Raw genomic sequence first — 25,017 nt, 5'->3', positions numbered from 1 at the left:
TGGTTTAATTATTTTATTAGAAAAAGAAATGAGAAAAAATGAATGTGGAGGATATTTGAATTAATTTTTCAAAACTCTGAGACTGTGATCCAGGAGGAGAAGGACAGAGATGTAGGGTGAAACTGCGAAACACATTGGTGGCTGGAAAAAGCTTAAATAATTTGAGAAAAGTAAGGACTACCCAAGAGAGAGATACTGGAAAAATGTAATTCAACAATGACATTGGCAGATATCAAGCTAGAGGCACATGAACGCTCAGACTGGTTCAGAAAACAAATGGGCACGAAGAACCATGGAGCAAACAAAATAGAAAAGAAAGCTCTGAAAAGATGCTGTAAGAACGGCAGGCAAATCTGGTTTGGGATATAAAATGAATTCAAGGAGACACAATATGGAAAGAGTGAGAGAGGAAAATGCAAAATGGAGTAGATAGGAAAGGGATATAAATGAGGCTAAAACAGAAATAAGGTAAGGTGCTGCAGAGGAGTTAATAGATTTAATGAGGGAAAAGTTGCAAATTATTAGCTGGATCACTGTCACAACTTTGTGTTCACATATGCTTCTGTTCTTCTAAAGGCAACCTTCTTTCAGTATTATCTTTTTGATCTGTGAGCTTGAAATCCATTGATCACAGCAAAGTCCACTTGGGGTGTTTCCACTTTTTTTCTCAGTTTCTTCCTGCTCCAGGAATATTGGCTCATTTAGCTCAGTTGGGCCATTCCATACTATCCAGTCATCTATGCAAACCCACCACTGCATTTTATCTTTGTCTTCTTGGGATGAATTTAATGTCTCCATGACCTCTTAGCAGTGACTATCCTTTCTTTGTCCTCCTGGGAGCTTTTTCCCAGTTTTCCTGCCAGCTTATTTCTAACATAGCTTTTGGTTCTGCAGCAGCACAAGCAGTTGTGTGTGCACAAAGTAGTGGTGGTGGGTAAGGACGATCATGTGGGGGCAAATGAGTGGCAGAAAGAAATGCCTCAATTAACACTGCTGTTTATACAGCCTCACCCCAGCAGAAGTCCCATGGTATGCCAATGTACAGATACCAAAGCAGATAAAATGCTCCTAAATATGCTACAGAACATATTGCCATTGATTTCAGTGGGGGTTAAAAAATTCTTTTCCCCATGGGGAATGTAGTCTTGCAGATTAAGCATTTTGGATGCTTCACTGTGTCCTGCTACCAATAAAAATTTTTAAAGGCATTTTCAAAATGCTTAATCACCATTTATACCAAGAATGACAGCCTATTAAGGTTGGTATTAATTCTGCTAATACAGGTGGTGAATGAGTTTAATGACTCCACTGAACTTTTGATGCTGATACAATGCCAAGGGATGAATTTTTTCATATATATCTGTGCACACATATTAAGCTTCTGAAGAAGAGAACTTTGTTTACAAAGATGGTGCACAAATGACATGTGTTTTTCCAGACTGAGAAACAGCTGATGACTCCAGTTCTTTTAATTTAATCTGGCATGATGAAGGTTGGCATTGCTTTCCTTGAACTAATGGGTAACTAATCAATTCCTTCATCTGGTTACAATTATATTTCTGTTAGGCAGACTACTTTGCTACAAGAAATCTGAACTGAGCTGAACTGTAGTTCTTTCAAATATGACAGCTTGATATTGAAAGGAAAGATTTGTTTTTATCTTTATGTTGTGCTATTTATTTGAGTTGATTTTTCAAGTAGACCAAAATAGAATTTAAAATCTAATTTTGGAATCCTATGTACTCTAAGCATATGGTACTAGTTACAAAAGTAAAATAGTCTAGATAAATTAAAATTAACAGTGCGTTGAAGGAAAAAAAAAAAAAAGAAGAAAGCATTGTGATTATTCTCCTCTATTTAGCACTTCTAAGCATGAACCTAGAGTGTTTTCATTTTCAGGCTTCCCAGTTAGAAACTGGGAAGAAATGGGTAGAAATGGTTAGGAGTCTGCAGTACATAATGCAATAGGAATTGGATGTGTTTTGACTGATCAGAGAGACTGTGGGGTATCCATCCATGCAGACTTTCAGATCTTGACTAAACCTTGTCCTGTTCAACATGGTCTATCTGCTAAAACATCCCTGCTTTGAAGAGGGGATTCACCTGGGGATCCCTTCCAAAATTAATTATCCTGTCATGATATAATGAAAAAATACTGTAAGGCATAGTTACATCAGCCTATCTCCCATTTATTACCTATAATTTTTTTATTTGCCTTTAATTATTCAAAAGAGGTCCCATTGCCACTTACAGGAATAAATAAGACACACGTAAGTAAATGTTCCTGATTGAACAATAAACATTGCTTCCTGAAGCCTCTTCTTTATTTCCTCAGCTTTACAGACATGGGAGATTTAAAGACAAAGTACCTTATTATAACACCTCACTTCTACACTTTTCTACCTGTATTATCCTACATACTGAATGCAGTAACCTGAGCTTTGATACAACATATATTTTACAACACTTCAGTTTTCACATTAGCTTGTAAGTGGTAGAAAATCTGATAGTCCTGTCTTTCATGTCTTCTCACGATTAGTCATCTTTTCTGCTAAGAATATGAATATAGTTTTTAATTGTAAGGTTTTGGCTGGTACTCTACAAATATCAGGGTTTTCCCTGGCAGTGGGCTACAGGATGCTTTGGGTGGGAAGAGATGAGCTGCCCACATCCAGCCACAGCAAGGACCAACCCATGCATGTGCTCTGTCATAGCTCCCGACTGCATTTACCTGGCAGGGGTGTGCTGAACCATGGCTCAGACACATTTAAGGTAATACATGGAGAGAACATGTTTGGAGACAAGATGCTCTTGGGAGGACATGTGGAGCTGATGCTTTGGACATGCATGGAAAGACAGCCTGTAATGGAGAGATGTGGAACAGCAGGTGTGCCTGTTGGAGAAAGCCTTGGTGTTTGTTTATGTTTGTTTGGCTGTTTGCATTTTGTTTTTCCCAATACACAAATCAACCATTAGAAGTTAGTATTAGCTGCCAACTAAAGAATTAAAAATTCCCTCAGTTGAGACTCTTTTCCCTGTACTTCTCATCTAGCACTTGACTCTTGCTATTCCCTTTCCTGAGAAACAAAGAATTCCTTAGTATGATATAATTCCTTTCCAGCAAAGTATGCGTAAGTTGCATTCAAACTGACCACAAGTCTTTTAGGTGAACCTATAAATATATTAAACTATTGATGTCTATGTCACTAGGTCAGCTGTTGAAATGATTAACTGGCCATTACCTACATACGTTTCAATTTCCAGTGGTGTAAAGGTGGATAGAGCATTGCAATACTTGCCTATGCTGTTAGGCAAGACAAAATAAAGTTTTTCCATACTGTTTCCATTGTTATCTAACCTACCTTCAATACATTTTGCAGGGATATCTAACCAAGCTGTGATGTTGAGCTCCTAACTCACTACAGTTCTTTCTTCATTTTTTACAGTTATGACTCCTGTCTCTGTCCTCTGTAGTGCCTGAGCATTTATTTTCCCGAAATTTTGCACTTGTCTACATCTTTTAAAGCATCACAATTTCCTAAATGTTCTAAAACACTCCATAGGATTGCTTCATTCTCATTTGCAAATGAAATTTCTTCCTTCTTTACTACTCCCCTCCTTACTCCCTTCTTCCCCTTAGTCCTTTCTTCACAAGATTACCAAGTTTCCTTGTGACTATCAGTTGCTATAAAGAACCAAAGATGACAGCACCAGAGAATGCCAAATATAGTCCTAGCTGTGCAGAAAAAAAAAAAGGAGCATGAAGGAATTACACATTAGTTAATTGAATCTGGCCTCATAAACAATGACTGAAGAAATTATAAAGCTATGTCCAGAAAAGATAAAGCAATCAGAATATAAATAGCCAGAAGACAAAAAAAACACCAAAAAACCCCAAAACCCCAAACATCTAGCTGTTGTAGGTTTGCCAATGACAGGTCATATCACATAAGTGTTATCTTCTTTTATTAATAAATATAATTTTTTCCTTTGACAGGGTAAACGACTAAATGGATAAAGGGAAGGTACTTGTGCAATGTGACATAGTCTGAGCTTTATAAGGTTTTCATGCTTATCTGCATGACATTCTCTTAATGTAAGAAAATATGGTGCAGTTCTAATGATCATGAGGTAAGCACAGATTTGGTTGAAATTTTTTTCTCAGAGAGAAGTTATCATTGTTAATCCAAAAAAGATTAATTCGTGTTTACAGAATAATAATATGGATGAGAAAAATAAAATTTAAGGTTTATAATGAAATATAACATCTCTTTAAAAGTGCCAATACAAATTTTTATCTTTACAGGAAGAAGAGAAATAGTTAAAAAGGTTCTTTATGGCTTAGGTAAAAGCAATCTTTAAGACCATATGTCATTCAATTTTCTCTTATTCATCAGATTTGATCAAATTCTTTGCTGGGCTTGCCTCTAATCTATGAAATGAAATAAAAAAATCTCAAGGTAGGAAACTACAAATAAAGTGTCACTGAAAAAAAAAGTATGTGGGAGGATGCATACTTGAAGGTTTTGTTGTTTTGTGTGCATTAAATCAAATCAAGAAGCAGAAAAAAATTACTCCTATGATGTAATCATTATCCTCATAATGATTTTTAATACAGTAAACAGCATTTATTGATTTTTTGGGGGAATTTTCGTATACCTGTTACATGAAGTGAACAAAATAATATTTTTCATTGCTAGAAAAAGAAGAGAAATATACTTAGGCAAAAGCAAGCAGAAGCACTCAGTCCTGGTGGGAGGGGTAGACATCTGCACTTCATTAGAGGAGAAAACCCTTATAAGAAGTGTTTACCTTAGGGAAGAGAACATTCTTTCTAAATAAACATTGCAACAAGATCTGTTCATACCCTGACCCTGGCTGCCAGGGCCACAAGTGGAGGTCTACAAAGAGCCCATTTTGCAGTCACAGTGCTGCTTTCTTGTATTTTCTTACGAGTTGAAGGATCTTGAAGACATAGGTCCCAGGAGAGGATGTGAAATGAAGTCCTTTTGCTGCCTATAGCTGTATAGTATTTCACAATGTTAAAATTTGCAGCCGACAAGACAAAAATATTCTCCCTTCTCAACCCTCCTGCTCACCAAGAAAGAGCCTCTAGAAAGCCACCCCAAAATTATGGTAGCAAATTAGAGAGTTTTTCATGCAGTTACAAGTAGGATGCCTGATCATTAAGAGCTTTTCTTAAAGGTGATAACTTTACATGTATTTAATCTCATTGAATGTGAGGTGTTTGGCACTTAAACATTCCAAAGCAGTTAGGGGTCTAGGGTCATGCTGTGACCGCATCATTGAGTGCTGGCCATGTCATATTTCTGTTTTGAATGGGAGCCATATTGAGAATTGATTCGTATTGCATTGGAAGAGACAACTACAGAAAATCACAGAGCTTGAGAAAGATAAGGGATAAAACTATTGAGCAAAGGCTGGGTAAAATGAAGGTGGTGACTCCAAGCCCATGTTTACTTTCTTCATATACAGTTTTGATTTCCTTAACTCTCCCTTTGATCCTTGCAAACTTGTTTTATTGTTTTGCAGTGGTGATCTGGCAAAATACAGAATACTTCTATGATAGTTCATCTGTTTCCACTTCATGGACAGCCAAAATTGTTTGAGTGGCTAAACATTTCCAGTTTGATTAGGAGTTTCTTTCTTGTTTTTCCTCTACTTTTGGGTTTAGATTTTATTTTTATTTAAATGTCCAGAGCATGGGAATTGTATTAATACAAGTATTAGCTGATGCTAGTTGGGTCACAATTGGATGTTTTCCCCTTCTTTTCAACCCACAGTCAGTGCTAAATTTACCAAATTTAGGCTGAGGGATACAGGTATTATCAGAAGTAATTGCTTTAAAATAGCAATATATATTTCATTGTATACATCTATATTTATTTATATGGTATAACAACCCAAAGGAATACAATAAAGTAGCTGCCTCAACATAGGGATTGATGCTATCGATATTTATATACTTTAATACAGGGAAGGAGTTGGGAAAGTGTCTCATGGTCAGTGGAGATTAATTCAGTTTTCTAGACTCCTTTCCATCATCTTGTCATGTCCACTGCTGGAGAGGAGTCATGAACAAACCAGCATGGATATTCTTACACACACACACACACACACACGCGCACAATTCTTCACTTCATGTTATCGCTTTGGGAGCAACTATGTCTTTTAACGTTTTTATTTCCAGATTCTTAATAGAGAAGTTGGGCTACTCTGGAATACTGGTACTCTCACATACACACACACACACACACACACACACCACAATTCTTCACTTCATGTTATCACTGTGGGAGCAACTATGTCTTTTAACATTTTTATTTCCAAATTCTTAATAGAGAAGTTGGGCTACTTTGGAATACTGGTACTCTTCCCACACGTCTCTTGTTTCAGCCCTGTTATAAGAAACTCTTGGTTTTCTCCTATCATTGACTGTATCTCTGGTGTTAAAGATTGTCAGATTTGACTAGAATAGAGTAGAACAGAACATTCTAGTTGTAAGATACCCACTGGGATAATCTAGTCCAACTGCCTGAGCAATTCAGGGCTCAGACAAATTTAAAACACATTTTTATAGAATCTTAGAATCGTAGAATTTTTAAGGTTGCAGTGGACCTTCAAGATCATCAAGTCCCACCCCAATTATGGGCGTTTTCCAAACACCTATTAAACACTGACAGGCATAAGGCACTGACTATCTCTTAGGAAGCTGTTCCAATGTTTGACCACTCCCCAGGTAAAGTAATGCTTCCTAATGCCAAGTTTGAACCTCCCCTGGCACATCTTTGAAACATTCTCACACATCTTATCACTGGATGCCAAGTAGAAGAGCTCAGCACCTCCCTCTCTGCTTCCCCTTCTCAGGAAGCTATCTAGAATAAAGAGATGACTCCTCAGCCTCTCTTTCTCTGTGGATTCTTCTTCAGGTTTTAACATTTCCCTCTATTTGCTTCCTTGTCCCACCTGTGTGCCAGAGACCCAAATTTAATTTTTTCACCCCAACAATGATCACTTCATTTGCAAATTTCAGTGGATGACCTCCTTAATTGCAATTATCTTGCTGCTTACTGTGTTTAGCTGACACTTGTCCTATACTGTCGTTTACAATGTGAAGGTTTTGTGTCTGCAATGCCAGCCCCAGTTTCCTTGTGGACCAGTTTTTTCCTAATGAACACCAACATATAAAATTTTTGACTTGCCTGTAGTCCCTTAAATGGCCTATTTCAAAATGGTAGTTATATGTTGACAATATAGTTGTATTCAATCCTAAGAGATGAAAAACTGTAAACAACTGACTCTTTTAGGCACTTTAACTGTATATGTTAGATACAGAGAGATTAACTGTGTCCATGGTCATGCAGAGACTGCAGCAAGAGTTCTCAGACGAATTCAGCTCACTGCAGCTCTGCCCCTGAAAAAGGTAAAAAAAACCAAAACTTGTGAAGAAAAACAAATCCAGAAACTGCAGTTTTAGACCACAGCTAGAGGTCTATAAATGTATATAGCACTCTGTCTATATATATATATATCTGCTTATAAATGTATATAGAGTAATAAACATAGAACTGAACAACTGGGAGTGGGGCTGAAATGCGCTTATAGTCTCTTTTACACTTTTCCAGCCTGTCTGCATTACAGAGCTTGCATCAATGTCTGTGGAAATCCTGTTCTCATGAAGCTTGTGGGGTGATGTCCTGGGTGCTGTCTGTTTTCAGTGAGAAAACGGACAGCGAGCTTTCTCTTCCAGTGCATTTTAGAAAGTCACATTTTCTCCTCTGTTTTGTTTTCAGGACCATCAAAGTGCAATATTTTGTGTGATATTTGTGAAAAGTTGTTGAAGAAAAAAAATTACTATCCTAAAGAAACAATATGAAACAAATGTAGAGGTTAAAATTACAGGACACCTGCCTTTTTTTGTAAATTTTGGTAAGAGTCAGCCAGGACTTTCTCCTATGAACCAGCATGGGGCAGTGTTATCCATGCAAACTCAGACCACCTTTACTGGCTGATAAATCAGCACTGGCATCTTTAAGGTTTAGACATAAACATCTGAACAGACTTGAAACCTCCTGTAAGTAACTGTCTTGGACAAATATAGCTACGTAGAAAAGAAAAAAAATTTGCCTTCAGCCACAGAAGTGAATGTGTTGTTTTGTGTTATACACTTTAGGAAGCAAAGAGCGTGTCATAATAGCCAGGCACAGGCATTTCCAGTTGTAATTATGTGATTATGGTGATGATTAAGATGATGATGACAAAGATGGTAATTAACATTGTCTAGCTAAGGATCAAGAAATAGTAAAGCTAGTCATGTTCAAGCTCATACTAAAAAAGTAATAGAGATGCGGGCTGATGGGGGCGCTGGGTTTTGCCAGGTTAGTTTGTATGCATCTTTACAAATGAGATCTTTGTGAAAAAATGACAGGATTTTATAAAGGTAGCAAAAGAAGTATATAAATGCAACTTTTATAAGCTGTGCTTTATCAGCAGCTTTATTAACTTGTTTTTCTTCTGGTTTGTGTTAGGGACCTGTTTAAATATAGCTAAATTCTATCTCTGAATTCAGGAAAGTCTGCTTATTTCAGTATTAAGAGATGGCAGATAAAGTCTGAGTTTAGCCCATTACTGATCTCATATTTGTAAGGCACTTTCCATAAAAACATTTTTTGAAAAGCAGCCAAATAAATTCTGCTCTAGAGTTCTATGGACATTGAGGCACTTATTTTACACACAGGCCAGAATACTTACATGACAACTATGATAACAGCAGAAATGCCAGAAAATGTTTTCACTGAGCCTTTTTGTGCCTTCAGATGTAGTAGCTGTACAGCTGCTCATCTGTAGCATTTGGCTATTCATTCTAAGGTGGTCCTTAGGGGGAGTAAGAGCATTTTGCAGTCACTGCTGATCACCTGAGAGATCAGAGAGAAGAGGGAGCCTCCAATGCTGCTGATGAGGAGGATAAAGCTGGAGCAGAGGTGATCCCTGGAAGAAACTGTACAGCCTCATCTGTGAAAGCAGTTGAAAAATTGTGCTTCCATATTGCTTTGTTTGAGTTCTGTCCCAAAGAGATTTTTGGCTTACAAAAAGAACCATTTAGGACTTAGCAACACAAGACAAAAAGTAGAGGAACAGAAACCAGCATTCTGCTGCAGTATTCACTGGGGCTTATAGCTACTTAGTATTTCAGCATTTGCTCTGAAGTTCATGATGTCATTTTCAAACTGACATCAACAAACAATGATGTAACTGCATGAACAAACTGATTCAGCAACCCAGTCATTCTGGGCATCAAAGGCACTTGAGTACCTGGTTTTACCAAGGACCATGTTTTGGCACTTTACCACACTGTCACAGGTCTCCTTTATGTCCCTGTCACTCCAGGAGTTACTGAGGATGCATGTACGTGTGCACTGGGGGACTTTGTCTTGGCAGGATGTCCAGAGGTTTGTAACCAAATATCTCTGTGATGATGAACTATGGGGCCTGAACATGTTCCTGTTCAGCATCTGCAGACACAGGCTTGGATTCTCCTCTTACCCCCTCTCCACCTGTGACAGATTTTCTGCTCTTCCACATTACTTTCCTTCCTGCAGTAAATTCTTTTGAAGAATAGGCAATATATATGCTTTGATGGTACAGGGGGTTTTTTTGAGCTCAGGTGTAATATCTCTGAAGTACAGATTTAGAATACATTTAATTATTAACCATTGTAATTGTTTCATTTGAATATGTTTTTTAGGATTTTTTGGTTACTCAATGAAATGTGCCGCTTGTGAGGCACGCTTATAAAATCAGAAATAGGTATATTAAGGGATGTTTAGCTTGGATAAAAAAGGTTTTCTCATTAGAAATAAATAAATGCTGATATATATATATATGCGCTGCAGAAGACAAATATATATATATATATATATGCGCTGCAGAAGAGACTACATATTTTTCAAATCCTCTTCCATCAAATGCATGTCTCTGAATTCTTCTGGTGGCTCTGTGTGTAACTAAAACACCATAGATGCAGACCTGTCTGACATGCCAGTAGCAGCATCTGGTAGTGCCTGTAGGGTCTTCCCCAGTGTTTGTACAGAGCACTAAATCAGACTGGGAATCTTAAGATTACAATTTTGAAAGCAAAATGAGATAGGTTAAATTGGATACTCAAAATTGTGTTTTGAGTAAAATCAAAACTGGGAAAGAATTGTCATATAGTTGCATGTATTAATATTAAAAAATGGTGATAAAATCCTGTATTATTTTCCTAGTTAAATATTGATATCACAAATCAGTTTAAAATGAGAAGAAAACATAAACAGTTTTTTCTTTCCCAAAAGCAATCAAGCTAGGTGGTGTTGGGGGGCCCTTCTTTGATCATTGTTGTCTTTGTTTCCTTTTATGATTAGATTTCGCTGCTGCTGACAACCTCAGTTAATCTGCTTTGTGTTTTCTTCTTCCCTCCTAAGAGCTTTCAAATGGAGACTGTCAGGTATGTCATCACATTTAATTTATCACACACGAAGAAGGTAGTGTTTGCCCAGATGATCTGACAGAGGGTTTAGGATGCTGCTAATTTGTGGACTGATGACACATTGAGAAGCTGGCAAAGCATTGCTTGGGAAAAAAAAAAGAAAAAAAAAAGAGAGAAGCTAAGCCAGTTTTTTCTTCAAATAAACTGTAGATAATATTGTTGGGTCTGCTTTATATTCCTAAAAATTAACAGGAATGAAAAGTCAGAAAAAGAGAATTATTAAAATTGATACCAAAACATGTTTAGGAACCATCTCTTGTATAAAAATAAATGACAAGGTGGCTCTGTAATTCAACCTATATTTTAAAATGACATTTATGAATAGAACTGGTAACTGAATACTTTTAATAATAGCCAGGTTTCTGTGATATAATATCCCTCAGATGAAATTATGTGACTCTGGGAGCAAGAACACAGTGAGGAAACACAATTAAATTTAAATATTTTCAGAAGAAAGTAAGAAATGAGATTTGAGAATAGGAAAAAAAGACTTCAACATTAACAGTACATTTTCTGTAATGTGATACAGAACACAGAAAACCAGACACTTTTTGTCTTGTTCTATCCCAAAATCAAATGGTAATATTAACATAATTTTTTCACTTCCAAAGCTATGAAAAAGCATCTGTAGTTTTTGAAAAAAATAGATTCTTATATACTCAACAGATTTTTAAAAAGAAAATTAGCGCACTTCATGAAACTTTTTTCCCTCTGGAATCAATGTTGTGGTGCCATGAAAACAAGAAATAATTAAATGTCCATATTAAAAGTATTTATAAATGCTTTAAACAGAATTTTTCACAAAAATTGAAGGGAGATAACTTTTAAAAATGATGTTCCAATGTTAAAAGCAAGGACATGTCAGAACAACATACATCAGAGCAACAAAGGGATATAGAAAAACCCGTTCTGTCCTGACACCCCTGAGGAACCAGCCCCTGGCAAATTCACACTTGTGGTTTGAACACAACAGAGGTTATGGAATGCAAAGTAGTACAGTACTGCCAGCTTCCAGCAAAAAGTCCCAACTAATTGGGCCAGACAGTGAAAAAAGTGGGGGAAAAAAAAAAAGAGAAAGACTTCACATTGTCAGGGAGGATAATTTGTAGCTCAGTCTTTCAGGTTGGATTGCTTGTGCCGTGTCTGTGGGACATATTTTCAGCCCAGCCTGAATTACTTTTGCAGAATTGCCCTGGACAATCCATTTGTTTAAAAGTACCGAGTCTTAAGTGTTCTTTAGAAGAATGAACAGACGGTGCAGTTTGAAGGAATGTTATTTAAAAATGCTTTTGGCTGGGCCTGGTGCCTCAGTCTTTAGTCACAGCAAGTTGTATTTGATTGCTGCACTGAAATTATGCTAAAATCCCTCTGGTGAAGGGGCATTGGTGCTGCTTAGGGAGAAACCCTGGGTAGAACTGAACTTACAATTTCTCATTTGGTCTTGGCCTTGGAGAAGAATGCTTTGCTACAGCACTTTACCAAACCCTGGAGCAAACCTCAGGCTTCACTGACCTCCTATTGCCTTCCACCATATCTTGTCCTGCCATCCTGGCAGGAGCTAAGGGTGTTGCCATCCTTTCCCTTAGGCTAAAGAGATCTGTGTCTCAAGAACCATCTCCAGTCAGGGTACAGGGCTCTGGGAGGGCCCAGCACTGGGGCCACACCAGCCACATGTGCCATCCACTGAGTAGGATAGGAACCAGGAGAGTGCACAGTGCTTCTTTATACTGATTCACTAATCTGTCTGCTCTTTGAAAATAGCTAAATTCTTTGTAATTTTTCATGTAGAGCATACTAGGAATAACGTAGCAACAGTAAATTACATAAAGTAAACAGCAAATAAAAATTAAAAGCTATATCCCATATGTGTAGCTCGACAACTGATGAAATTAATTTAGTATAGCACTTTTGAATTGCTTTTCCACATGTCAAAATCACAAAAGGATACAGGTACTGCTATGCACAAAACTGGTAGCACCACTAATTCAAAGTGAATTGTATCAAAAGTAAATAATCACTTAGCAAAACAATCAGGACAACTGTTACACAGAACAAAAATAAAGCCAAGTATCCCAAATCAATTTTTACAAGCTTTTTCAAACCATAGACACTGAATCTACAAAAGCAAAATTTAAATTTGACTTCTGAACAATTCTTTTTTAACAAGCAAACTATGTCTTCTGAGCATAATTTAATTTTTGAATAGCTTAGGTACTATTAGATACTATTGCAACAGAAAGGAAAGTGTGAAGGAGAAAGTGTGTAAGAGTCATACATGAATTAAAAATTTGCAGTTTTGGGATTTTGTTGATATGGAGGGTCTGCTTTAGAACATTCTAAAATAATGCTTTTCATCTTTTAAACATATTAATTAAGTGTACAATTAAGTGTATGAACCTCTTAGGTGGCCCAAACTTGAGGCTGAAACTCCCGGGTCTGCTTAGAACATTCTAAAATAATGCTTTTCATCTTTTAAACATATCAATTAAGTGTACAATTAAGTGTACGAACCTCTTAGAACACTTAGGTGGTCAAAACTTGAGGCTGAAACTCCTTTTGTGGATGATATTTCCATGAGTATTGCTAGAAAAACCCCCAACTTATGAAATAGAACTTCTCTAAAATAGGGAAAAAACATTATGAGAGAGGACAGAAATTAGAGGGAAATTAAAATAAAAAACCTCCATCCTAATATTACCCTCCCAACTGAGTTCTTGGAGGCTTAATTTCAGTCCAGCAACTGAAACCAGTTTCTTTAATTGCATCAAACCATTCCCACCCTCCGTGGGTCTCTGGGGCTGCTGTCTCCTTGCAGCACTTCTGAATCCTGGTCGTGCATCATCTCCCTCCTCAGGCTCTGCTTGTGTTTGATGGTTTGTTTCCCCTTGCTCAGCCTCTTCCCCTGCCAGCCCACCCTGCCTGCCGGATGAGCATTTCAGCATTTCTTGATGTAACGCTGTTTCCAGTCTGGTCCATTGTGTGGGAGAGACCATTACCTTCCTTTCCACTGTCTTACATGATTAGAGATTGTTTTTCTCTATTACATTAAGCAATTTCAGTTAATTCAGTCTCCTGTTCAACCTTCTAAGTTGCTGGTCATTGATAATTTCTACAGTCTGTTCCCTGGACTTTGCACAATCTGTCCAAGTTCTGCTTAAAGCAAAAGTGCCTTAAGCACAAGAGAAGATCCAGAGCTGAAATGTATAAGGCAGTGGCAAAGCTGACTTTTTAAAAGCCTCCTCTTGATTCTTTCTGGGAGATTTTTTGGGGTTACCTGTAGGTGTAATTTCCCTGTGAAGTGCCTATCTTGACGTGCACCACTGTCTCTTCTCGTGGTATAATGAAACAGCTGCATCTTAGAAGCTTCAGACAAGAAATAAAATATAGGATAGAAGAAGACTAACTTCCAAGATATATTGAATTGACATATTCTAATTTTGGCTCCATCTCTCTCTCTCTCTCTCCTTTTTTTTTTTTAATCAGATTAATGCTTTTACAGATTTGTCACAAGTTTTGCCTCTTAAACTGAAGGTTTAATTGTAAAATTTTATTTTCAGCATAGATAGTTTTTCACAAGAAGCTCACACTTCTCATATTTGAACACATTGGAAAATTACTTCTGTGGTCATCCTAGCACTGTGCCCTAAAAATACCTTTCCCAAGTAAAAAACCCTGCCTTTGAGAGACAGGAAATTTTACTCTAGGTTTAAAGCAGTGCTAATACTTCCCTGTATCTTCAAAAGGGTGCTGGACACATTTATATGGGGTGTGAACAGAAGGAGATTACATCTCCTTCTGAAGTCTGTGTGGATAAATTGTGTGGAGTACTGAAATACACCCAAACTCCAAAATATTTACATGGCATAATTCTTTTGTAACCTGTCTCTATGGAAGCAATTGTGAGGATTGCTAGATGCCCTCATGGCTCTGGTTTTTGGAGCCCAGAGAGAAGTTGGTTTCTTGGGTGTACATGCCATAGTATGAAAGCTAACATACAGCCAGAGTCTTGCCAGCTTTATCCTTTAAAAATGGTGAGTCATGATCTCAAGGCATGAAAGAGCTTTGTGTGATGCGATCCCCATTCAAGCCGGGGCCCTCAGCTGGAGCTGCTCCATCCCTGAAATGGAGCAGCTCTCTGAAGCCAAGCATGCCAAAAGACACTGAACATTTCCAATCCCTAGAGGTGTGTTTCAATAAAATCCAAAAATAGTAAGGTGGAACATGGCACTTCTTTCCAGAGAGAAAACTCAAGATTGCTGATGAAATTGGCTAAAAATGAATGTTGAAAACACTTATTGCTTTTCTCACTTGCATCCTGGCTGTTTAAGATTTTTTTTTTAACTTTCTTTTCAGTTCAGCAACCTTCGGTGGTTTCCTGAGTTGCAGAAAACATACACTGACCCTCTGAGGTCTCCAGGAAAGCCTTCTGGAGGAGTCCTGTGGTGTCTCTTGATGCCTTGGTGGCTCTATGCATGCCTATCCATGGGTCTGCTCTTGCAGTTGGACACATCTGGTTGCAGATATTCCCTTTTCTGTTGAAAGAGACGGAATCTCCTCTGCCTCCTGAGAACTTCTACTGATCCAGAGGGCAGCAGCCAGGAAGCAGCATGTGGTCATCATTCTCCCAGACTCTTTAGCAGAATGTACAGTATGTGGTGACCTGAAAACAAAGTAATTAAACTGCCATACCCATCTGTCATCACTTTTCGAGTGAGATGAGATTTAAGAAAACTTTTTTTCTGAGCAGTGAAATCAATTATATCTGATTGTCTGAAGATTTATTCCCCTCTTTGCAATCCCACACATTTCAGTAATCCTATTTTTCCTGTTAGAGCCCAAGGTAAGCACTATTCCTGATTTGGAGCTGTGTGCCTGTTGATCTGTCTGGCCAGCAAGCACATACTGTTTGTCCAACAGGAAGTTGCAAAAAACTCAATGTATAAATAGGAAGATTTGCTTTATTTTCCACATATATCAGGAAATTTTCTGTAAACCAAGCTGATTTTCATGACACTTATGGGATTATCTTTTGGGAACTTCAATTTATTTTTTTCATCTACATAAAACTGGCTAATAGTTTCCAAAATTACTAGAAAGGGAGGGGCAGATAGTTGGACAGAAATATACACTGAGAGACAAGATGTGATATGCATATTAAAGCAATTTCTAGATAGCACTGAATTAAAATACTGAAAAACTTACAGTATTTTTTATTTGTCTTCCTTAATAACCCTTTATTGTTCACTTTGCTGCCTCAAAAATGTTAATGTATTTTCTTTTAGTGAAAGCTGAGCTTAATCATTCCATTTAAATGCTGCACTGCTGTCTAGAACTTAAAACAAACAAATGTAAAAGTTGTGACAGGAAAATGAGATCTGGCAGGACTTTTTCTCTGAAGCTCTGCTCACAAGGAATACAGGCTATCAAAGAAGGCATGTCTTGTTTGATCCCTACTTTTTTCTCCTTTCCATTTGAACAGAAATATTACTATAGTATCCAGAGCTCAGGCAGCTGCAAAAACTTATGTAGTGTTTGTAACATGTATTACATTTATTGTTTTTGTAATTCAGTTAAAAGGCTTTACAACTATAATTCAGAAATTCCTAGAATTGTATTTTTTGTAGTGTTAGCATTCTCACAAAGCGTTTTCACAATGATTAGAGAAATAAAAAAATAGGTTAGTTATGCATTATTGTACTTAATATTCTGCTAAGAGGTTTGGCACTCATGCAAAATAAAAGAGTGTATCACTATTCTCCTCTAAATAATAAAAAAAAGTATATTTTAAAAATAGAAGGTGAAAGTCCAGCTAGAAAAATTCTCAACAAATTAGGGGGATTGAATAGTGGAAGGAAGGAAGGAAGAAGGACATAAAAAAGGGGATTGTATATAAAAAGATTTTTAAAATCTGCAGAATTCAGTGTAATAGGTTCCACTATATTCTTGTATTTGTTCTTGCAGTGCTTTTGCAAATTTATTTCTTGACTGTAATATTAATTAGTAGCCTGTTTCTCTACTTAAAATTTGCATAGAGATGTGAAGCAAGGCAGAATGCAAGTGTTGCATCTAAGGCCAGTGTAAATTCAAATCTCAAATTTCAAGTATTACTTGAAAACTAAGTGGAAACTGACTTCCTGAAAAAGTTTAATATGAAATGTATTCTCTCCCCTTCAGTGCCTGTAATATGTATATATATGTGCATACATTTGTATTATGGGGAACATTATATTGTGTTTGCTACTTTTACAAGAAGCAGCAAACACAATATATTACAAGAAGCAAAGTCCTACCGGCTGTTCTTGGTTATTCTGAATAACTTTTGCAATACAATGAAATCTATTACAGTTCCCACCAGTGCCAGTGAGGTCTTAAGCAAGTTTCAGTGGAGTCAATACATTCTTCCTGAAAAGCTTATGTATTTTCCTTGAAGATGTTCTTTTAAAGATGATCTTTTCAAAGTTCATCACGTTTTTATAGATGACCTTTTTTAGTTTACTTGTTGCAGAGAAGATAAATTGGACAGGAAAATATTACGTGAAGAAGCAATATAGTAGTAAGTTCCATGCTATGTGTTTTGGGTGAAGTAGTAAAGCTTGAGCCACCCAAGGTTTCCCTTTGACAGACATATGCTTTGTGAGTTCATGTGCTGACTGAAAAGGCCATTGTGGTTTGGGAATGGTGTTCCTTAATTTAATGCTCCCACTAAAATGAAATGCTGGCTGCTCCTGTCCCCCAGCCACTTCTGATGAGAGAGTAAAAAGGCAGAGATCCTGAGTTAAGAACAATTTACAGGAAACAGCAATGAGATAAGAAAGCAAACAGTAACGGCAACAATATTAATTAAAAAAGTGTACAAAAAGATGGTTAACATGTGAGAATGCTCATTGACTGATCAGTCTGGCACCACATGACCCTCAAGATAATGACAAAATGGTGGCAGACCCTCTTTGCGTCACTTTTTTCTTACTGACCTGCTCCTTCTTAGAAGTGAGAATGCCTTATTTTGTCCTAACAGTGGTGACATAAGGTGGAATAGAACAGTAACCTAGAGACGCCCACATGGTTCCACACTCTGCTCCCTCATGGCTACTGCAAAAAATGGACTCTGTCCTTCCACACGGGGAGCACAGAATGAAAAATGACACTTTTGAGTCATGGAGCTCATGAGGATGCTAACCTAGATCAAACAGTAGTATCATTTTAATGGCACTTAATACAGGCCATATATTCATAGCAAGGCTACCAAGAGCTAACAAAACAAATATCTGTTCTGCTTTGAAGGGCAGTTCAGGTTTTTCTCCATATTTTCGATCTTGTCTCTCTTTGAGTTAATTTTGACTATTGCCTAGTAATATCTTGTTTTTAGCATGTGAAGCATGCTACTTTTGCTGTATTTCTTTCCTGCTAGACACAAACCACAACACCAAACAGAAAGTCCAAATGCTAGTGTAAGCACCAATACAGACAGAACCTTTGCTCATAAAAGCTGTTTATCAGGTAGTTCAAGACACTTTTAAGTGTTGAAAACGTTAAAAATATGAACTAGAAATACAGAAAATCTCAATTTTTTTCTTTATGTCATGTGGTGCAATCAAGTTGAGTCAAGAGTATAAAGTGTCTGTGAGACAAAGAGCTTTTCTGAAGTGAGACGCAAAACCTCCACAGATATATGAGGAAATAGTATAAACTAGAATATACAAATAATTTGAACACTCACTGAGTAAAGTAAGAATCAGTAATGAATAGTGTAGAACTTGTACAGCTACTTAAAAATGTATTAATTTATACTTTTTTCCTGAGACTAGAATCTGAAGAGCTGGCAAGTACCTAGTGCTGGTAATTTCTGCTTGTATAGTTAGTAGTATAAGGTGATAAAGGTACATTTTGTTTTTATCCTTTTATTCTGTGCACTTTCATCTTGAAACTTTGGAAGTCCACTTTAAAGAATAATGAAAAGTGTACCTCATGCTAAATTGCTACAAAATACAACACAGACTGAGAACCCAAACTATTGCCGCTGTAGTCAAGAAAAGATAAAATAGTGTACGTTAAAAGATAATATTCTCATGCTAAACCAATGAACCTCACAACTTGCTTGTGTAAAACCTTGTGATGAAACAATTCTCAAAGAAAAGTAGGTAGACCACATAAACATACTACTTGTTATAGGAAATAATGTATTTATATTACTTTAAACCATACATTGGATGATATGTATTTATACTACTTTATAATATACTTTGCCTAGGTAAGAAATGTTCAAATAAGATAAATTTCAGGACATATGATATGCTTATAAGTGCATTAATATTGTTTCAAGATGAAGATAAAACAGGGGAAGAATTTGTGTTGTACATCACTCTTCATTATTACGTTTTTGTTATTATTTGTACATGCTGTTTCTAAGTATATTTCATCTAAGCCTCTAGAATGCTTAGAAAGATGCTTCTTGTCATTTTTCTCTAAATCCAAAGAATTAAAGTGACAAAGAGATAATTTGTATTTTGGAGACATAGAAAATAACTTTGGAAATATAACACCTTTTTGAGTTTTGGAGTAGGCAATAGTTTAAATAAGAAACCTGACTAATTTGTTTTCTATTCAAGTTTTTGCAAAACTGTGGTATAATATAAATTGAACCCAAAACTTATAGGTCAGAAACTTCCTTTCCTAGTGATTTTGGAATACAGAAAAGCAGAAATTCTCACCAGGTTCTACAAAGTGGTAAAGGTGAGCCATGCCTCAAGAGAGGCTGGACTTATGTGCAGGAGAGGCCTGTGTGATAGAAACATGATGAGCTCCATGAGGCCAGAGGTCAGGGTGAGAACAGAGCCAGAGCTCCAGTCCTGCAAGTCTGACAAGTGGTGGTAGAGGAGTGCAGAACTGGAGGTAATCTGGACCTCTTCCATCAAACACTGAGCTCTGCAACATCCTCATTCCTCATGGGAAACCAGCATGAGTTTCACACAATTCCAGTCACAATCCAGCAGGTCTCCAGTCTTCGTGGAAGCTTAGCATATCCTGCTTTGGTGTGGTGAGATGTTTCTGTCCCATGAATGCACTGAGAGTGATGCAGCAAAGGCTTGGCTTCTACTGGCCATTGCCATTGCCAGACTGGATACGTGGCTAGCTAAGCCTTCAGTGTGAGCCAATGCAGCTGTTCTTATGTTTGTGTTACTAAGTGCAACTCTTTATCCATAACTAACGTGAAATATAAGGGGTGCATGAATACATTAATTAGGCACAATTAATTAGTTAAACATACAGACAAATTCTCAAGATGTATAAACTGGTCCTACTCTATTCGCTCTGTGAATTTGAGCCTGATTAAGAACTACTCCAGAGTATTCAATTCTCTGTTGAAAACAGTGCAACACAGATGCACAGTTCTATGAAATATGAATATGAAAGTTAAATTTTCTGAGGTTTCTGGTTTTATGACTTGTCAGTCTTGAAATAACTGAATGAAGTAATCAGATTTCAGACAGCAGAACATAAAACATTTAGGCAAATTTCAAGAAACAAAGAATGATTAATAACTAATTAAATTTCCATTAGAATTGTAATTTGCGTGGTTTCCAATAAAATATGGATATAGATGAAGTTCAGATGTAAGAATATTTTGTTATGAACATAAGACTTGGCCCATATTTTCTAAGTTTTGCAAATAGAATTCCAACAGAGACAGCATAAACCAGTCTGTGGTTCAAGTAAGAAAAGAAGTAGAATTTCACCTGAAAATGTTTGTCCTGATTTCAGAATTAAAGACCTGAGAGATAAAATTATGTAAAGCAGGAGTAAGGAAATTTTGACTAGAAATTAGTGAAACCTGACAACTTGCATCATCCAAATGCTTTCCTGCATGAGACTGAGCTGTGCAGATGTCAAAACCTGCACTTAAAATAATACACACTTCTCTTTTGATTTGGAGCAGAATTACAATGTGAAGGGAGAAGTCAAGAAGTTTAAATATAATCAGTATCAGCCTCATGCATGGATTCATGAGTTTAAAATAAACAAACAAAAAGTTTTTATGAAAACAGCTAATCATATGAGAATTCTACACATAAGCTTTCAAAACTCTCAAAGGGCTTTTGGGGTTTTTAAACATTCAAAGTAACTCTGCCTTCCCGACATGACTGCTCTGCACCACGTAGTGCACAAACCAGAACTGTTCCAAGAAATGATGGTAGTGTTCTTGGAAAAAAAAGAATTACGAGCAAGTGTAAATGTGTAAGAAGTTATTGGAGGAAAGCCAGTGGAGTGAAGAGTGTGAAGCAGAGTGTCTTCTGAGAGCAGTGGACCACTCAAGCTGGAACAAACATCAAGGAAGCAAAAAAAGCTAATAATTTCTGGAGGCACTACTCAAAGTTCTGAGACTTGCACGTCTCTTCCTTTCAGTTCTTATTTTAGAACTTTCAAAATCTGATACCCACAAATACCTTTCCTAAACATTTTTGGCAGACCTTGAATTCTTTCAGAGATAAATATGTTTTATCTGTGCAACATTTGTTTTCTGACAGACAAAATACCTGTTATATTGTTTTAATTTAATTATTTTGATATAAGTAAGAGATTTGGAATGGACAGATAGATGTCTAGTTTGTCTGGAGGGTGGACACCATTCCAGATGGAGGAAGGGAATAATAGTTATCAGGCCTGGATGAGCTCTTTTCCTTCAGAGTACCTTAACAATTTCAGAAGATTTGATTTCCAATACTCTAAAACCTTGTTCTACGTGATATTTATCTAAAACAGAGCAGAAATAGATGTTATTGCCTTTTTCTCTCTCTGCATGGAAGGCATGCAGAGAGAATTCCTCTAGAATAAAAAATATGGAATCCAAGAGGAAACATATTTTCTTGGTTCACACATTTTCCACACTTGATCTACTAAAATGCAATTTTGTGTTTGCCAGATGTGCTCACTTTGAAATAGTAGATATGAAATAAATAACCATGGTGGGAAAACATTTGAAGGTGGCATCAAATACAATCTGATTTATATACTGTTGAAATTCCACAAAAAATGAAATATTCAGGTATTTCAATTGTTTTATGTATAAATAGGCTATGATTTAATGGTATCCTTTTATAAATGTGTAAATAAGTAGTCAATTAAAAAAATGTAAAATTTTGTACATAAAAATAATAAGAGAATAATAGTCAATAAGCAAATTGCAAAAATTATATTTTACAAGTATTTTAGATTCTCTTCAAGATCAATAATAATTTTAAAAAGGGTCTAAAACTTGCTGAGCAGAGAAAAGAAATGCAGTAGCATGTGCGTGTTTCTTTAAGTTTAGGTACTTCATGGTTGCATGGAATTCCCCTTGGCTCTATTTAAATGTATTAGTCAGCTATATATGAATAGATACTCAAAAGAATTGGACATATTATGACAAAAAGCTTAACAGTATGAGTGGAAGAGAGTTCTTTCCACTTGAAAGCAGACAAGCAAGATATTTGGTGAAACTAATTCAAAACTTGGAACATGGATAGCCAGTGACATGCAACGAAGAGATGGCAAGACAAAATGGCAGCATGAATGGCTGACTTGCAGGGTTAATGTGGCAGCAAAGGAATGCTTGTTTTGTTTGCAGACATTGGAATATGGCAGCAAACAAAACCAGCAACATTCTGGTTTAAAACATAATAAAAAAAAATAACAATCATGTTGTGGTGCAGGAAATGAAACTTCATATAGCACCTAGGTAATATCTGGTCTGCTCTGTAACTCCCAGCATCTCACCACTGGAAACACATTAAAAAAATGGATGCAGCTCTGGGAAAGGCCTCAAAAATAATATTGTATTCATGAGAAAATTTAAAAATAGCTAGGTGAAATATAACTTTGTTAAAACACAGACAGTTGAGACAGACAAGGTAACTGAAAGGTTTTAAAGTTCTTTAATGTTTTCTTCAATTATGTGTGGCTATGAGCAACAATAGGAAAGAAAAATTTAGGCCATTTGGAGAAAAATTATTTCAAGAATAAAATGTAATTGGTGTATGAAAACCATATGGGAAGAGTCTTGTACACTTAAAACAAAACAGTTACTAAATATAGAAAACAAATCTGGAATTACAGGTGGACTAAGCAGACATAACAAGACTTTCTTTACTTCTGACTTTATGATATTTGTATTTGTCTCTGAAAAGGACATTTTAACATTTTCTGGAAAACAAAGTGTCTCAGTTGCTGTTCCTTTTGTTTTAAATTAAGTGTAGCCACTTAGGAATGTTATTAGCTGTACATAAAGAGATCAGATCTTCTAAGTTTTTCTATTCATGCTTATCTGGATAAGGCCTATGTTATGAACACAGAGTAGAGACTGGAGGTAAAAAAAAGCAATTTTCATAAAAACTGAGCTTGGCTGATGGCCACAGTAAACATGTTCAGCAAATGTATAAGGATGACCCAAAAGCAAACATATAAGGATAAAAAAGGGAAATGTCTTTTTCAAGGTTTATAGGACAAAAGATTTGTACCTTTAGGTCTACAATCTATAGCACAGACTATATGTAATTTCCTTCTGGGAACTTCACAGGTCATGAGTGTTCATAATTATCCAGAATTATCCTTGAAGTAGATCAGTGACTGCTGGTACTGTGGTCACTTTGGACTGGTCTTTCAAAGAACAATTTTCAGTTTGTGTCTGACTTGGAGACTGATAAAAAGAATTCTCAAGAAGTGTAAGAAGGTACCAAATAAATGACATTCATACTTTGATATCCATTTTCACTCCTGGACTAAGCTCCCTATGCAGCTCCTTACAGCCCAAGCCTCATTCTTTTGTCATGGCAGAGTGGATGAAATGCACAACAGGGAGTTTGGGTGCAGTTGGAGGCAGGCAGAACAAGATGTGGTACTTGGGAAAGCACTCTGGACCTTTTTGTTTAAACAGAGCAATAAAGTGTGATGTTTGCTTGGAAGGAAAAATATGGGCTCTCCTCTGGGCATATCAAATGGCTTAACTAAGAAGATTGGTTTAGACATGCTTTGGCTGATATTTACACTATTTTTTTGCAAGCTCCAGTGTGGCATCTCTGCCATTTCAGTCTATAGCTGCAAATGGATTCAATGATCCAGTTCAGGGTGCTTCCGAATTTGAAAAGGAAGAGTTAAAGACTTTTTTTCCTCTGTGATTTCTTCATGCTTTTCTGTCCAGAATAAAATTTAATTTTTTCTCCAATGAAATCCTGACATGGTAATTTAAAATCTTGTATTAAATTAAAAGTTAAATATATACAACCTGTTTTTGCACATCAGCCTTGGCCAAATTGTATTTGTCATGTACAAGAATCTGAGAATAATTACTAATATTTTATGGAACAGAATGTTCGTATTTTAAAACAATAAATCTGTTCAGTCTAAAGCCTTAAATAATTTTATCTTGGATTTATACCTTATTTCAATAGTCTGAAGAGAAACTTTGAATTCCTACTCCCACAGAAAGAGGTAGAATAGGTCTACAATTTTTTATAGTTCTCAGATTTATGTCAGAAAACACAGGAAGGATCTGAGACAGTAAATCAGAAAGATTAGGACTCACATTGATTTAGATATGGGTTGCAAGGTCAGGTGGGATAAAATTGTTTGTACTAATGTATTTTATCTTTTGTTGAATACTGAAGAGTTATGAAGCAATTATTTATAGAAAGTATTATTGGTATGCTTCAGTAGTGCAGTATATTTCCTCCTACATTCCCTGGTCAAAACATTTGTCTAATGTCAAAAAAGCAATGACATTTAATATTTGTAGCTCTTGGAGCATAAATAACAGAAGTTTACCTTTGTCAATTTTTCATTTATAATTGTTTGACTTAGACCTCTCTGGAAATTAGTCTGGTACTAATTGTACTTCTGTGACTGGATAAAAGAGGTGAGAGTAGTAGAAAGAATAGATGTCACTTTTCAAAGCATTATAATCATTCAACTGAAATATTCTTCCAAGGTTCCATGTTTCAAAGTATTGCAAATAATTATTTAGTGACAGTATTCATGATGTATCAGTGAAACAAAATAAAGGTATAACTTCGATACTTTTTAACATTACTTTCTGAGATAAAATTAATCCTGACACACTAGAAGTTCCAGTTACTTAAAGACAATGCAAATGAAGCCTCTTAATGCTTGAAGCATTTTCTGTGCTATTAGTACTTTTGATGCAGGAGCCACCATTTGCTCTCAGCAATAGTCATTAATCTCTCTCACCTTTCTGGTCTGATGAATTCATCAAAGTTGTGCTAGAAAGCCTGCTCTTTTTGATATTTGCTTATTTTTCTTATATGCTTCTTTTTGATGTGAAAAAATTACATCATTAATTTATAAGCCATTTAAACTGGCAGCTTTAAATTATTTCATTTTCTGTAGACCAAATCTATCCAAGTTGTAGAAAGTTTCCTGAAATGTCTGTGACCAACTTACTGGAACAAAACCCAACCCGAACCATGCCAAGAAACCCT

This window comes from Passer montanus, unplaced genomic scaffold (assembly GCF_014805655.1).
Source record: "Passer montanus isolate IOZ18808 unplaced genomic scaffold, ASM1480565v1 scaffold11, whole genome shotgun sequence".
Lineage (NCBI taxonomy): Eukaryota > Metazoa > Chordata > Aves > Passeriformes > Passeridae > Passer > Passer montanus.
This window is presented reverse-complemented; position numbering follows the sequence as displayed.